General features: G+C 44.2%; 1 long non-coding RNA gene across 1 annotated transcript; it reads right to left on the bottom strand.

Moving 5' to 3' along the window:
• Positions 1-1042: 1042 nt before the first annotated feature.
• Positions 1043-12573, bottom strand: LOC142600070 (uncharacterized). Its single transcript, XR_012833533.1, has 3 exons — positions 12505-12573; positions 6803-6958; positions 1043-2051 (listed from the first exon to the last, which is right to left on the bottom strand). It is a non-coding gene; the product is annotated as an uncharacterized LOC142600070 (long non-coding RNA).
• Positions 12574-12988: the final 415 nt, after the last annotated feature.

Genomic DNA, 12988 nt, shown 5'->3' with positions numbered 1-12988 from the left:
AAACACTCCAGATAAAACAACGCATCAATCACCCAGTCTGGGCACTGCTTCTCCTCACTAGTCCCCTTACACCAAGTTGTACCAAGGAGCTCTAGCTGTGTTAGAGCAAAAATAGTTTTTCAAGCGCAATTACAATGACCTAAGCCAACAGCAGTGCTACGCTAGCTGGAAAGCTATCACACAGGTCTGCTTTTCGCCTGCAAACGTCACCGTGCGCCGCACCAGCTGCTGTTTTCCCAAAGTGTTTGAGAAATTCACAGACAGCTAATAGATCAGCTAAAAATCAAAGCAGTAAAAACCAGTACAGTTTCTCAAAGGAAACCATATGGAAGCCCAGTTCAGTGGCCGATTGAGAAGGGCAGTGTCAGGAGGATGCGGGGAGTGGTTGGAGTCCTTCTCAGTGCTCCCTTTTCTTCCCCCCACCGTTTCCATAGACCGTGCAGCTAAGTGACCCTCAGACTGGAGGTAGGATAACTTGGACCCTCCCCAGTGACCCTTGCTCTTCAGCGCTCATCAGCACTCCTGTGAGTCTGTCGTGGTCAGGTAAAATATACTGTAATACTCGAGGAAATTTTAATGAAAATATTAAGCCCATTCTGAATGAAAATTATTATCTGGGTGAGGCAGCACCAGAAGGACCAGTAGAAGCAGCGCTGTGAGAATGGTAGGTGCAGATGGTGCCCAGGTCATCAAGATGCCAGCACATCTATGTTTCCCATCTAAGAAGAACCCAGGAGACATGTTGGGATGTCCGCAGTTGGTGTCCCTTTCCCTCTGCGCCACTGCAAGTAATCTGGGCTAGGCCACCTGGATTCACGTGTCTGGGTGCTTAGGAGAATTGGGGTGCGATAGCGTGTGAAAATCCTGTTTTGTTTTGGGTAAAATCACCTTTCTCGCCTATTTTAGCTCCCATCGAGCTTTATTACATTGTTACTGCAGTGTTGCAAAATTACTTTCAGGGCTACAAACCTGGCAATGTTGGAGTTAGGAGCCATGGTGCTAACAATACTTATACACCTTGTATCCACACAAATGCAAACTTTTGGCTTGACTGAAATGCTCTGGGGAGACAAGATGTGTGATTTTTCTCAGTTTTCCCCGCGACGAGTGTACATGTATGAGCTCAGGATTTTCAGCTTCTCCTGCTAACGGGGACCACAGGATTCCCTCCTTCAGAGTCTGGGAACTCAGTCTCTCTCCAAGATGAGTCTCTCTTGCTTTTTTATGCCTACCCACATTCCCTTCATGTGTTTCAGCTGACTTCTCCTGCCTGATTCCACTCCAGCTTTCTTCTCAGTCGGTAGGAACTTGTAACCTTTGAATTTCTATTGTTAAACAACTTAAAAAACAAGTTACTGATCTTTGCCTAGTTTGGAGCTTGCAAAATTTCCCATGGCTTCAGCCCAAAGCCCAAAGTCATCCGTAGTTCAGCTGAAACGCTCCTAGGATCGCTACAATAGGAGTCTGGAAGCTTTCTGGACAGCATTTGGAGCCTGGAAGATGCAGAAATCAAAACAAGCCACAGTTTGAGAGCAAATCTAGTGTGCTCACTATTATAAACCTGCTCAGCGACACTTCTCTGTAGTGTTTTGTGTCACCTCTACTAGACCAAAAATTTCATGATGCCAACCTGCTTAATGATGCTCCAGATTCACTTGTTTGTGCTTTTTCACTTTCCATTTTGTCCAGAGCGATGCAAAATACCAACGTATGAATCCCTCCATATGAGGGAAACTCCAGCAACATGGCCCAGTTCCAGCAATTACACCTGCCCTCTTCTTCCATCCCTGGGACATCACATCAAATTCAGGGGACTGGCTCGAGGTTCATTTGACCTCACTGCCACGTCGTAAGTCCTTCTTAGTTTTTTCCTGCGGGCTCTCTAGAGGCTTTCAGAGATGCTCCATGGCCCAGCATATCTTAACTCTTACTGAGTTCATTCTACAGCTCTGTTCCTCAGGCAGAAGGCAACCTTTAACTTTGTAGATTAGAGGTCACGTATGCTGAGACAGAGTTCTCTGGAAGCTGCTTCAAGAATAATGAGTGATTTTCTGCAAGACCCAAGGATTTTTGTGACCCTCATTATTATCTTTGCAGTGCAAAAAGGCCAACACTCTTCAGTACAAACAAAAATAATAATAATTGCAAACAAACCACTCTATCAAACCACAACACTCCTCTGTATTCTTAATCCTTCCTTGAGAAATGATGGAGAGAAAAAAAATTAATTACCTGAGAGTCAACATCATTTATACCCGTATTACTTAAACAGGCCTGTTGATAACAACGTTAAAAACATACTGAGACTGCTCTGAATAGTTTTATAAGGGAAAAGACTGGAGAGGAGCCTCAAGAAAACCACAAGCACGGCCCAACTTCAGAGAAGTGCTGCAGAGATCCACACTTTGTAATTTGGGCCTATTTCTAGTTATCTCCGTATTTACGTAGATCGACAATTGTGAAGAAGAGAAAAATTATAAAGACGGGGTTAGTCTTTTTTGGCATGAGGCTGGCATCTGCTGTGGGAAATTAATCCATGCTAAGCTGCAGTAAGCTGAGCTGCTGAGTTTGTATTCGTGTCACTGAGACCACTTATACCCACTGCTGGTCTATAAACTCTTATTAGTCAGAATTGACAGTGGGTGACATCTTGATGAAAAGAATAGTCTATGGATCACGCTCCATTCAATAATGGTTCATAAAAATTCTATTAAATGAGCCATTTTGCCTAAGACCACATACCAAAATATTTTGGGGAGATGAATAAAGCGATAGTGGGGAATTTTTTTTTTTTTTTTTTTTTTTTTTAGAAGGGGATTAGAAGGTCCCAGGGTGCTTTGTCACTGAAATAACCACATCTGTCAGCTAAATTGGCAGAGCTATTATATTTAGTTTCTAGAAAGAGTTCCTCAGACGCTGAGGTCTTGGATACCTCCCAAAAGATTTGATCTCTGGACAGTTGAAGCAAAATAAAATTGGGGGGAAAAGTAGTTCACAGCCACAGCTAGCATTTTCATTTTTTCTGAATATCACACGGTCCAAAATATTGGTGAGAAAAGACGGGCTCATGAGGGGTGACTTGACAGAAATCACATTTTCATTTCCTTTGTACAATTTTTCAAGCTTTTTTTTCTCTCTCTCCAGCAGCCACCTTGCTGTTGTTACCTTTTGGGGGCCCATATGATCCTCCCTATGCAGAAAAGATATCCCAAAGCATTTCCTTTTTTCTTTTGCGAGACATAGTCAGAGGACCCCGTTCAATTTTTTAATTTGTTTAACTGGCTTCTAGCTTTGCAGGCTCCTGTCATGCCATAAAACTGACTGATGAATGACAGGGCCCTGCTAGCTTTCCTAGGGTGTAATGTGAGCTCCCAGGGCTGGAAACAATAAACCACAATTTTCTGAGAAACGGGGTTTTGCAAGGGACATGCTAGCCCTGACTTCACCACACCCTTTCATTTTGTTAGCTCCAGTTCAGCAAGCTACGGCAGGATTTTGTTACGTTTTCTATGGTTACAAGCCCTCTGTTTTCAAAGATAGGAGAGGATCCTCTGGATTGCTTAAGGTCATTTAGGAAGAGAGTTGACGAGCGCTGTGCTGGGGACTCGCTCTGCATGTATGGGAGCCAGCGTATGGGTTGCATAACGACACGGCCAAGGCTTACACAGAGTGGTTCGGAAGAGAGAATAATTTCAGACGAATCAAAAAGCAGCCTCTTCCCTCCCACACTGACCTTCTGTGGAGCTGCCCTACACTGAACGTCCTCTCTCTTTCCCTCTATCTATACATTTTCAGAGGACTGTGGGTTGAAAAGAACAAAGAGAGAAACATAAGAGTTCGTCTTTCAGCTATCACTGTCGCATGCTGGTTCGGGAAACTAAGTGACGAGATGTTCATGCCACGTTTCAGCTCACTGTCATTAACACAGTTGGGCTGTCCTGGAAGAGGAGATTCCTCAAAACTCAATACTGTTTCCTTGGCTTTCTAGGTAACCCGGACCAGATCTGACTCCCTCCTGCAGAATATCCTCAACATCCAGGCAAAGACAAGGATAAATATTTTCGCCTTGCCAGGCTGCCTGCAAGTAATCTAATCAGATCTGGAACGTCTTAATTCATGATGAATCGGTCCATCCAGCTGAAAGTGTCACTAAGCAACTGCAATACCAAGCCTCCAACTTTGTGGACCACCCTGCCAGCTGTGCCAGCCTGGTCTCCCAGCTGTGCCATCAGCTGCACAGGCACTGAGCTCCCCCAGGAGGCACCCAGGCCTGGCCCTTGTTACAGCCACCCACAGAGCTGCTGTCCCTCACACCTGCCCAGTAAGAGCCTCCTGGTCCCAATCCCAAAGCGAAGAGATGGTAGAAGAAAGCAAGCCTTGGCTTCATTATTGAAGCCACAGAGGTATAGGAAGGCTAAAAGGGATGTGCCCAAAGCTACAAAGGCACTCAGGCAGAAAATACAGGCAGGAGGTGAAAACACATCTCCTGATTGGAGACCACCTTCTGCCCCTGAGGGCACACCAGGATTGGGAAGAGAAGGACCTGCACGCAACACAAAGGCTCTCCACTCTGGATTTCACCGGCTCTTGTGTTCTGGTTCACACCGGGAGGAGGAGGCGGGAGTGAGGAAAATGGGCATCAGTGTGCCATTGCTTCTGGAAAGAGCTTCAGTAGCAGCTGTTGTTACAGGTCTCAACAGAGCCAGCTATTCCTCTGCCCTGGCCAGGCACCGCTACAGTGCACAGGAGAGGCTGGAACAAGGCTTTCCCCAACCTTTCGGAAGTTTTCATATAGGCTCTTACGGTCTTTGCACTCCAAGATTTTGAGATGGGGTGAGAGAGGACTTGCTTGGGAGGCAAAATCCCGTGTCCTCCCACTGCTGACCTCCGGACATGATTATCTGTAAATCAACCCTAGAGCAAAATCCCTAACGGGGAATACGATAGGATGTCACATCGCTATAGCATCTTGCAGCAGCCTGTGCTTGTGTCAGTCTGAGAAGCAGGAATGCATATGCCCTTACAGTGACAGCGTAGGAGATTTTGTTTTGGTTTTGAATAAATGATTGATAGGGTAAAGGCAACTGGGGGAACAGGTCAAACACAGCTAATGAAAAAAAGTAGACCCAGTCGTCATCCTGTTATATCGCTTGCTAATAGAGTAGTGTTTAGCAATAGCTTGTGTGTTGTAAGGCTTAAGGTTATCGGCAGAGTGACTGCAGAGAGCTAGTTAGAATTCCTCCTGCATCTGTGACTGTAATCCCGCGATTTAGACGAAAACATGTACTCTGCATAGGTGCATGACATAGACTATTACTATCATTAATACAGTAATAGTCATAATAAATCACATACTGAGTGTGTTTGTTATTCCGAGGAAAACTTAATTATAATTTCCAAGCTGGCAGCATTTGATTTACTTTTTGCTATCTCTGAAATTGTATAATTAGTTCCCAAGTTACAACTCATGTGAAATCTCTGCCTTGTTGGGGGTTGGAGATGTGGAGTTACAGCTGCAGCCATCGCTCTGGAAAAGATAGCTTTCCCTTGAGAAAATTAATTTTTAACATAAAAATGAAAAACGAGTAAAATTCCCCTAAAAAAGGCAGAATGCTTGGAAGGCGCCTCTCAGGGAGCCTCCCCTCGCATTGCTGAGCTGTCTTTGGTAAAAGGAGCTCTCTAGTGTCCAGTTGCAATACTGCAGTTCAGGAAGAAGATGCTATGAGCACACAACCTGATCAAAAGGATGTGCAAATGCAAGGCCCATACCTCTTCTTTTAGGTACTCAGTGCTAACGCGTAATGTGCAAAGTGCTACTTAAACATCGCTATCACCCAAACCAATACTGTACTCAAAAGTTTAAAGGCATGGCGCAGAGGTCTCGTTCATTCCCACCTATCATTCTCCAGCTGTTTCTTGAAGGAACTTCTGCTGCACTGATGAAGTGGCTCCTGCTTGGTCTGTGGGCCAAAGATGCGTGTGCATGTCTGCCGACATCCAGGCCATGAAAAAAAGGTTTAAAATTTCACTGTGCTCCTCTCCAGAGACAGCAAAGTGCCTGCCATTTGGGGATCTAACTTCATGTGCACATATTGGTATGAGGTAGAATATTTGGTACAAGTGAATGCCTGATTGCAACTGCTGACTTTCAATGCATGCACCTGATTAAGTGAAATTGTCTCATCCCAGGTAAAACAAGCCCGTGGTCACTAATCCTAGAAAGCAAATTGCAAAAAAGATGCGTGGATAGTAGTGTACAAAGGCAGATAACCCCTCTGTCTTTCTAAAGTGAAGACCTTAACATTTTAATTGACAGTTATTAGGCAGGTTTGGGTGCATGCTAGAATAACAATATATTGTCTTTACACTGCTTTTAATGCTTGCATTTTGTTTTTTCAACACATTAGTGATGAGCTCACTGATGTTGATAAAAATGAATTAAAAAAATCTATTTGGTTATTACTGGATATCACAGATGGAGAATAATGGCTTGACAAATGGGCAAACTGAGATTATCTGCAAATATTATGAGAGACACTGGAAGCTCTTATAAAATACACCATCATTTTTAATAGCATTTTGCTATTATGGTACCTCCCTTGTGGATACTGTGGTTTAATATTGCAAGCATGAAAAAGGATGCCACAGTTGAAGCTTTGCCACTGAAAAGCACCATCTTGTGTTTCCTATGCTCTGCTTCCCACAGCAAGGCTTATTCTAGGGTAGGAAATAAATTAAGATGTGATAATTAACTAAATGTGTTTCAAAGGCAAGAAAGCCCACACAGGGCTAAGTTGCTCACCTTTAATCACTGCAAACAAAATGATGGTGGATTTCCTGCAAGCTACTGCAAGCCAGAGGTTTAAACCTTTAGATAGGTTTGCAGCATTTTTTTCTTCTCCCGTTATCGACCTTCATTTTCTGTGCTCAGTTTACAGAGAAGCCATAATTCCAGTAGCTGAAAAACAATTTAAGAAATGTAAGCCACAAACAACAAAGAATCCTGCCAGATTCAGGTCAGTCATGACATAATAGTTTTTTTCTCCACTTAGCATTTCAGCTCAGTATTAAGGTGATCACTCTTGATAAACACAAAACCTATAAGTAGATTATTATATCTAAGCACCCTATGGAATATTTAAGATAGAGCAGCCCATTTTCCTTTCATTTTTGCAAACCTGCAGGCATGGTGGCAATGGCTTTACCATTCTCACAGGGTTTGTTTTTTGTGGGTTTTTTTTTTTTTTTTTTTCAAAATAAAACAAACTGTTGATAATTTCAGACCAGAAAACTAAAGCAAAGGGTTTCTTGACTCCTCAAAAAAACTCTTTGTAAAAAAGTCCTCTGATGATTAATCTCAAAAGTGTGGGTCCCTTTTTCATTGAGATTTAGGATAGAAGGGACTGTTAAGATCTTGTTTGAACTCCTGCATAATGCAGGGTGAAGAATTTCAGCAAAGTCCATAACTAATTTCAGTTTTATTTGCAGTGTTGGGTCCTTGGAACGCACAGAGCCCTCGCTCCCCCCTGCTGAGGGGGTTGCTGTTGAATTCAAGCAAACTGGAGCAGAGCCTTAGAGAAGAGAGCAGTTCCTGGAGTCCCACCACCATTTGTCAGGTAGAACCTGGTCTTTTACACTGTATCATCTTTGAAAATTATAAACCAGAAGACATGTAAACTGTGTTTTAACAAGAAGAATAAAATCCAGCACAGAAAGCACCTGGTTTTATGCTTCGTTTCCATTTTTAAACATAGAAGAGGCTCAGAGAAGCATCTGCTGAGCTTCTGAATGGGTTGGGATCAGCTGCAAGCACCCACTTGCCAAAAGCAAGTCCCACTCAGACACGAAATCAGGCAAATCTCAGTGACGCTGGGTCAGTGTGCTGGTTTTGGCTGGGATCGAGTTAATTTTCTTCATAGTAGCTAGTAGAGGGCTATGGTTGGATTTGTGCTGGAAACTGTGTTGCTAACCCAGGGATGTTTTAGTTCCTGCTGAGCAGTGCTCACACAGAGCCAAGGCCTTTTCTGCTCCTCACCCCACCCCACCAGCGAGTAGCTGGGGGTGCACAAGGAGTTGGGAGGGGACACAGCTGGGACAGCTGACCCCAACTGACCCAAGGGATATTCCATACCATATGATGTCATGCTCAGCACGTAAAGCTGGGGGAAGAAGAAGGAAGCGTGGGACGTTCAGAGTGATGGCATTTGTCTTCCCAGGTAACCGTTAGGCGTGACGGAGCCCTGCTTTCCTGGGGATGGCTGAACACCTGCCTGCCCATGGGAAGTGGGGAATGAATTCCTTGGTTTGCTCTGCTTGTGTGCGCAGCTTTTGCTTTACCTGTTAAACTGTCTTTATCTCAACCCACGAGTTTTCTCACTTTCACTCTCCTGATTCTCTCCCCCATCCCGCTGTGAGGGGAGCGAGCGAGCGGCTGCGTGGTGCTGAGCTGCCGGCTGGGGCTCAACCACGACAGTCAGTTTCTCATTTACATCTCAAACTGATAGCAAGTCTGGATTGGTGGCAAGTGTATGTGACAAAAAAACCCCAGAAGCTTTGCATGTCCTTCACAATATGAGACTCCTAAATATCAGACAGTTGTAAAAAGCATGTACCTAACCATTTGGGGTTTCATTTCTGTTTTTCTTTCTCTGCATTTATGGATGCAGATTTATGGAAATCTCCATTAGACAAAGATTTGCAAGTGGAGAAGAATATTGTTTTTCCATGAATAGTTTCAATCCAGTAAGATCATTATGTACCTAATGTAAAACTTAAGACTCTGGGGTACCCACAGCATCTACCTGAGATCACTGAGTTATAGCCTAAGGGCCGCCACAAATTCAGTGAAAACTCCAGAGAGCAAACCAGAATTTTTGGAGTGCCATTGACTGTATAGAAGAATTGTTTTGACTTGGTTGGTGTGAGGGCCTCCTGAAAAAAAAAAATAAAATACTTCTAGGACACAAATAACAAAAAGTGTCCATCTTGCTTTCAGCTCAGCCGTGAGATTTTACTCCCCTCAGTGGGGCGCAATATTTACTTCTGTGGTGGCTATCTGATGAAGGAACAGACGTAGTAAGTCTGGAATCACTTCCGATCTGCCACAGCCAGCATGGATCAGCCAGACCTGGCAAAAGCCAAGTTATTTGTCATCCCCCAGGGATTAATAAGTAGAGACCCACCTGTAGCACCTGCCACCACCCACACAGACACCACCAGAGTCTAGGCAGCATCACAGGTCTCAAATCTGAAGGGAACCACTGCAAGCATCAGCCCAAGGCACGCTAACAAAAGGGCCAGCAGGAAACAGCCATTGCTGCCATTCCTTCCTGCCAGCATTACCATCATGAGAAACAAGAGACTTGTGGACATGGGATGACACTGCTAAATGCAACACCACAAATACCTTTTCCAGAAATGCATGAGTCATACAGGGTGCATCTATGCTGTCACGGGCACAGGTATGGCACGACACTCCCAAGGAGCCTAGCACAGCCTAAGCATCGGCTCTAGAACATCAGCGGAGTCGTGCTGCCCCTGAGCTCGCCATCCCATCTCACCAGGGCTACTCAGTGGAGGCACGTAGTGCGTGGGTGTGACCACAACTTCAGAGCTGGTTTGGTCTCTGCTGTCAGCCCTGCTGCTCAGACAGAGTTGTCTTGCGGAGCCTTACGAGGTGTCTCTGCCCAACACTTCCCACGGCTTCTCTTCCCAGGGTGGCAAATGTTTGCAGATCTGTAACATCTGCCTTTGCTCTAAGTGACAGCAATACTTTTGAAACAGGATTTAAGTTCCTTCAAGACTCGTATCCCAATACACAGTTATGCTAAGTGTGCCCCCCCATGCACAGAACATGTAAACAACGTTAGCAAATCCTAAAACCAGCGCAGATGCTTTATAATTTATACTAACTAGGAAGCTACTTCATAGAGCAAGAAAAATGTGAATTGGTCTGCTCAGAGCAGTACTTTGGAAAAGCAGTGCACAGGTTAAAAACCTTAATGTCTAGATAAAAACTGTATAATAACAAAAAAAGACAATCTGACTACCTGGTTGAAAAGTTCTCAAAAGAATTGTGGAGGCTTTCCCTTGCCAATGAGCTAGACACAGCAGCACACCCTTTAAAGCTTCTGCCCATCACCTTGCAAGCTTGCTTAGATTTTCCTGTGCTCTCGTTTGGAATTGCTAGGATTAGTGTGGGCGTCATGTCTGAATCCTTGCTGTCCTCGGCAGACCTCCCCAGCCAGCAGTACTGCGGTGGCAGGGTAGATTTCCAACTTTAGGACAGGGAGAGATGCCAAAAGGCAAAGGATCTGGCCTTGTTGCCAGTGCTGGTGTTGACAGAGAGTCACCCAGCTGCCTCTGATGAAAATTAGTCTCTCTCTCTCTCTCCAGCCCTGATGAATATTGATGAACTTCACAGCATCAAAAGAAGCAAAGGCAGGGCAGCTGTTTGAAGGACCAAACACTTCAGTTCTGGATTGGGGGGGAAAAAAAAAAAAAAAGACAGACAGGGGAGTGGTTGTGACAGTCTTCTCCCTTGTTTGTCAAAATGTGATTTACAGACACACTTCCATTCACCCTGTGGCTGCCAGTTTCCACATCCTATGTCCACAAATCTCTCTTGATAATTGGGCAGGCAATATGTGGGCTGCCTCCTCTATAAAAAGCTTCTCTGAACTGGGACACTTCCCAGCTCATTTTAATAAATCATGACTGTAATTAAATTCTTTTGCTGCATATTTCCTCAATAAAATCTGTATCATTTGCTTATTAGCCTTCTTTACTGTCCAGCTATCATTTTGTCTTGCTTCTGAAGCTTCCTTTCCTGTCTGGTCATTTGAAGAATGCCATTTGCTTTGAATTGCTAATCTAATTCAGCTGCTTTTTCCTTATCTTCAGAGCCTCTCCTCGTTCTGTCCATCTCAATAGCCCCACTCAAGCCTCCAGCCGCTGTCCCTGCCATCAGTGACCGCTTCAACTCGCTCTGGATGGCTCTGCTCAATAAGGCTGTCCTGTGGCCTCAAGAGCCACTTCCACCAGCCTGCTATCTACCCATTTCCAGTGGCCAGCTGGTAAAAGCACTTATTCACATAACAAAACCTCTTTGCTGATTGAATTTGTTCCTCTTTTTTTTTCTTTTGGGGCACTGTTTGTGCTTCCCTTAGGGACTTTCACAGGGTTTGACACACTGCAAGGGTTACTGCCAAGCAGAGTAACTGTCTCTACCTGAGCTAAAGACTCTGCCCTAGAGCTTTGCCTGACCCTCTACAAGAAAGCGCAACCTGGAACTGCATTGCCCTCAGAGTCTTGTAGTGAGGGGACACAGAGCCCCTGAAATACTTGTGCTGGTTGCTGTGAGAACTGGATGCATGAAGCAGCATCTTCGTTTGCACTTCTTCAGAACTTATCAACCTCTTTTTTTTTTTTTTTCTTTCTTAAACAGGGTCATTTTGAAAAGGCAGAGTCCTTTGTCTTCCACTGCCTCAAAAGCATAATGTAAAAGTTTCAATGTGTAAAGTTATAATGTAGGGTTGGTTTTGTACTGACACTTAGTTGGTTTCAGATTCAAAATAGATTGAGATATGCCTCTTTTTTGCATAACTCCAAGCTCAGCTTCAAACATGTAAGTGGGAAAATTAACATTAAAATGAATCCTTAAACTGCAATTACTTGGAAGATGCAGAGCATGAAGCATTCAAATGGCCCTCACTCAGTGACCCAGTTAAAATATACAGATCAGTCCTGCAAATGTCAGAGACTCGAGGATGTGGAGGCTCTACACTGCTCCCAGCTTAACTCGACTGCCGTACTCTAATGCAGTCCAAAGAAACAAATAGATGTCCAAACCACTTTTCCCTTGAATGCATTTCCATTAGGTTGTGATCTTCTTCAGGCCTTACGAGGGAACAGGAAAATACTTTAGATTGCAGGTGAGCTTTACAGAGGTGCGTCAAGGTATCGTATGATCATTGGTAATAGGATGCAGGTACCATTTACGATGGCATTGAAAATGCAACTGCTGTGCCACGTTATTAAGAAGTAAAATTGGTTTATATCAGCTAAAAGAGAAATAAAATCTCAGTATTTTCTATTACATAAAAATGGTTTTGTTCAAAGAGGCATTGGTGAAAGTATCATCTAAATTCTAAGTAGAGAGAAAATTAATTCCTTTTTTTTTTTTGTATATTTATCAGAAAAGGCATATTGGGAATACAGAAAGCAATGGAGTGAGCTAGTACAAAACCTTATAGTGCTGTGTTAGCATGAAAGCCGAGTGTCCTTGCCTTGCAAAAGGGTAGCAGAGCACACAATCAGTGTGAAGGACCTCCTGAAACTTCGCCCTCAAGATCCCCCAGTTGTTTGACTCCCTCCAAGAAAATTCACAGACCATTACCAAGGAAGCAAAAGTGAAATGCTGTCATCTTTTCCCCTTTCTCTTTTGTCTCCTTGTGACCAGTGTTGCTATTTTTAAGGGAAAGTGCAGAAATGAGGAAAGCTTACAGCCACCGTAACACTCCTGGCAGGGAAACACAGGCGAGAAGGGACTCCAGGAACTCCGGCCTCAGACCTGTCAGCGAGAACCAAAGGAATAACCTCATCAGCTGACAGCAACAGCAAAGGCTTATTTTCCCTGTGGATTATCTGCTAGGGGAAAAGGAACAGGATGTATTTGGCAAACGTACACGTTCTCAATGCAATAACATGTCTTCTCCTTTTCATTACTGGCTTCGGGTTTCATTTCTTTTTCTTCCATATTCATTCACCGCTGCCAGGCAGGGTCTGAAGGAACCCTAGTGCAGTAGTCACGAGTGTGACCTTTCCTGTATCACAGCAAGGATGAGCTGCAGCTGAGATAAGCAGCCTGATGTTCTCCAGGCATCTCTGCTGCAGCGTTCTCACTGACATCATTAGGGGACTAATGCCAACACCTCCCGACAGCTCCTGGTCACATTCATCTCAAAGAGCCTGCGCTCTCCTCCCTCCG

Source organism: Balearica regulorum, chromosome 1 (assembly GCF_011004875.1).
Source record: "Balearica regulorum gibbericeps isolate bBalReg1 chromosome 1, bBalReg1.pri, whole genome shotgun sequence".
In the NCBI taxonomy this organism is placed as follows: domain Eukaryota; kingdom Metazoa; phylum Chordata; class Aves; order Gruiformes; family Gruidae; genus Balearica; species Balearica regulorum.
Note: the sequence above shows the minus strand (reverse complement) of the source record. Positions and strands in the feature narration are given on the sequence as shown.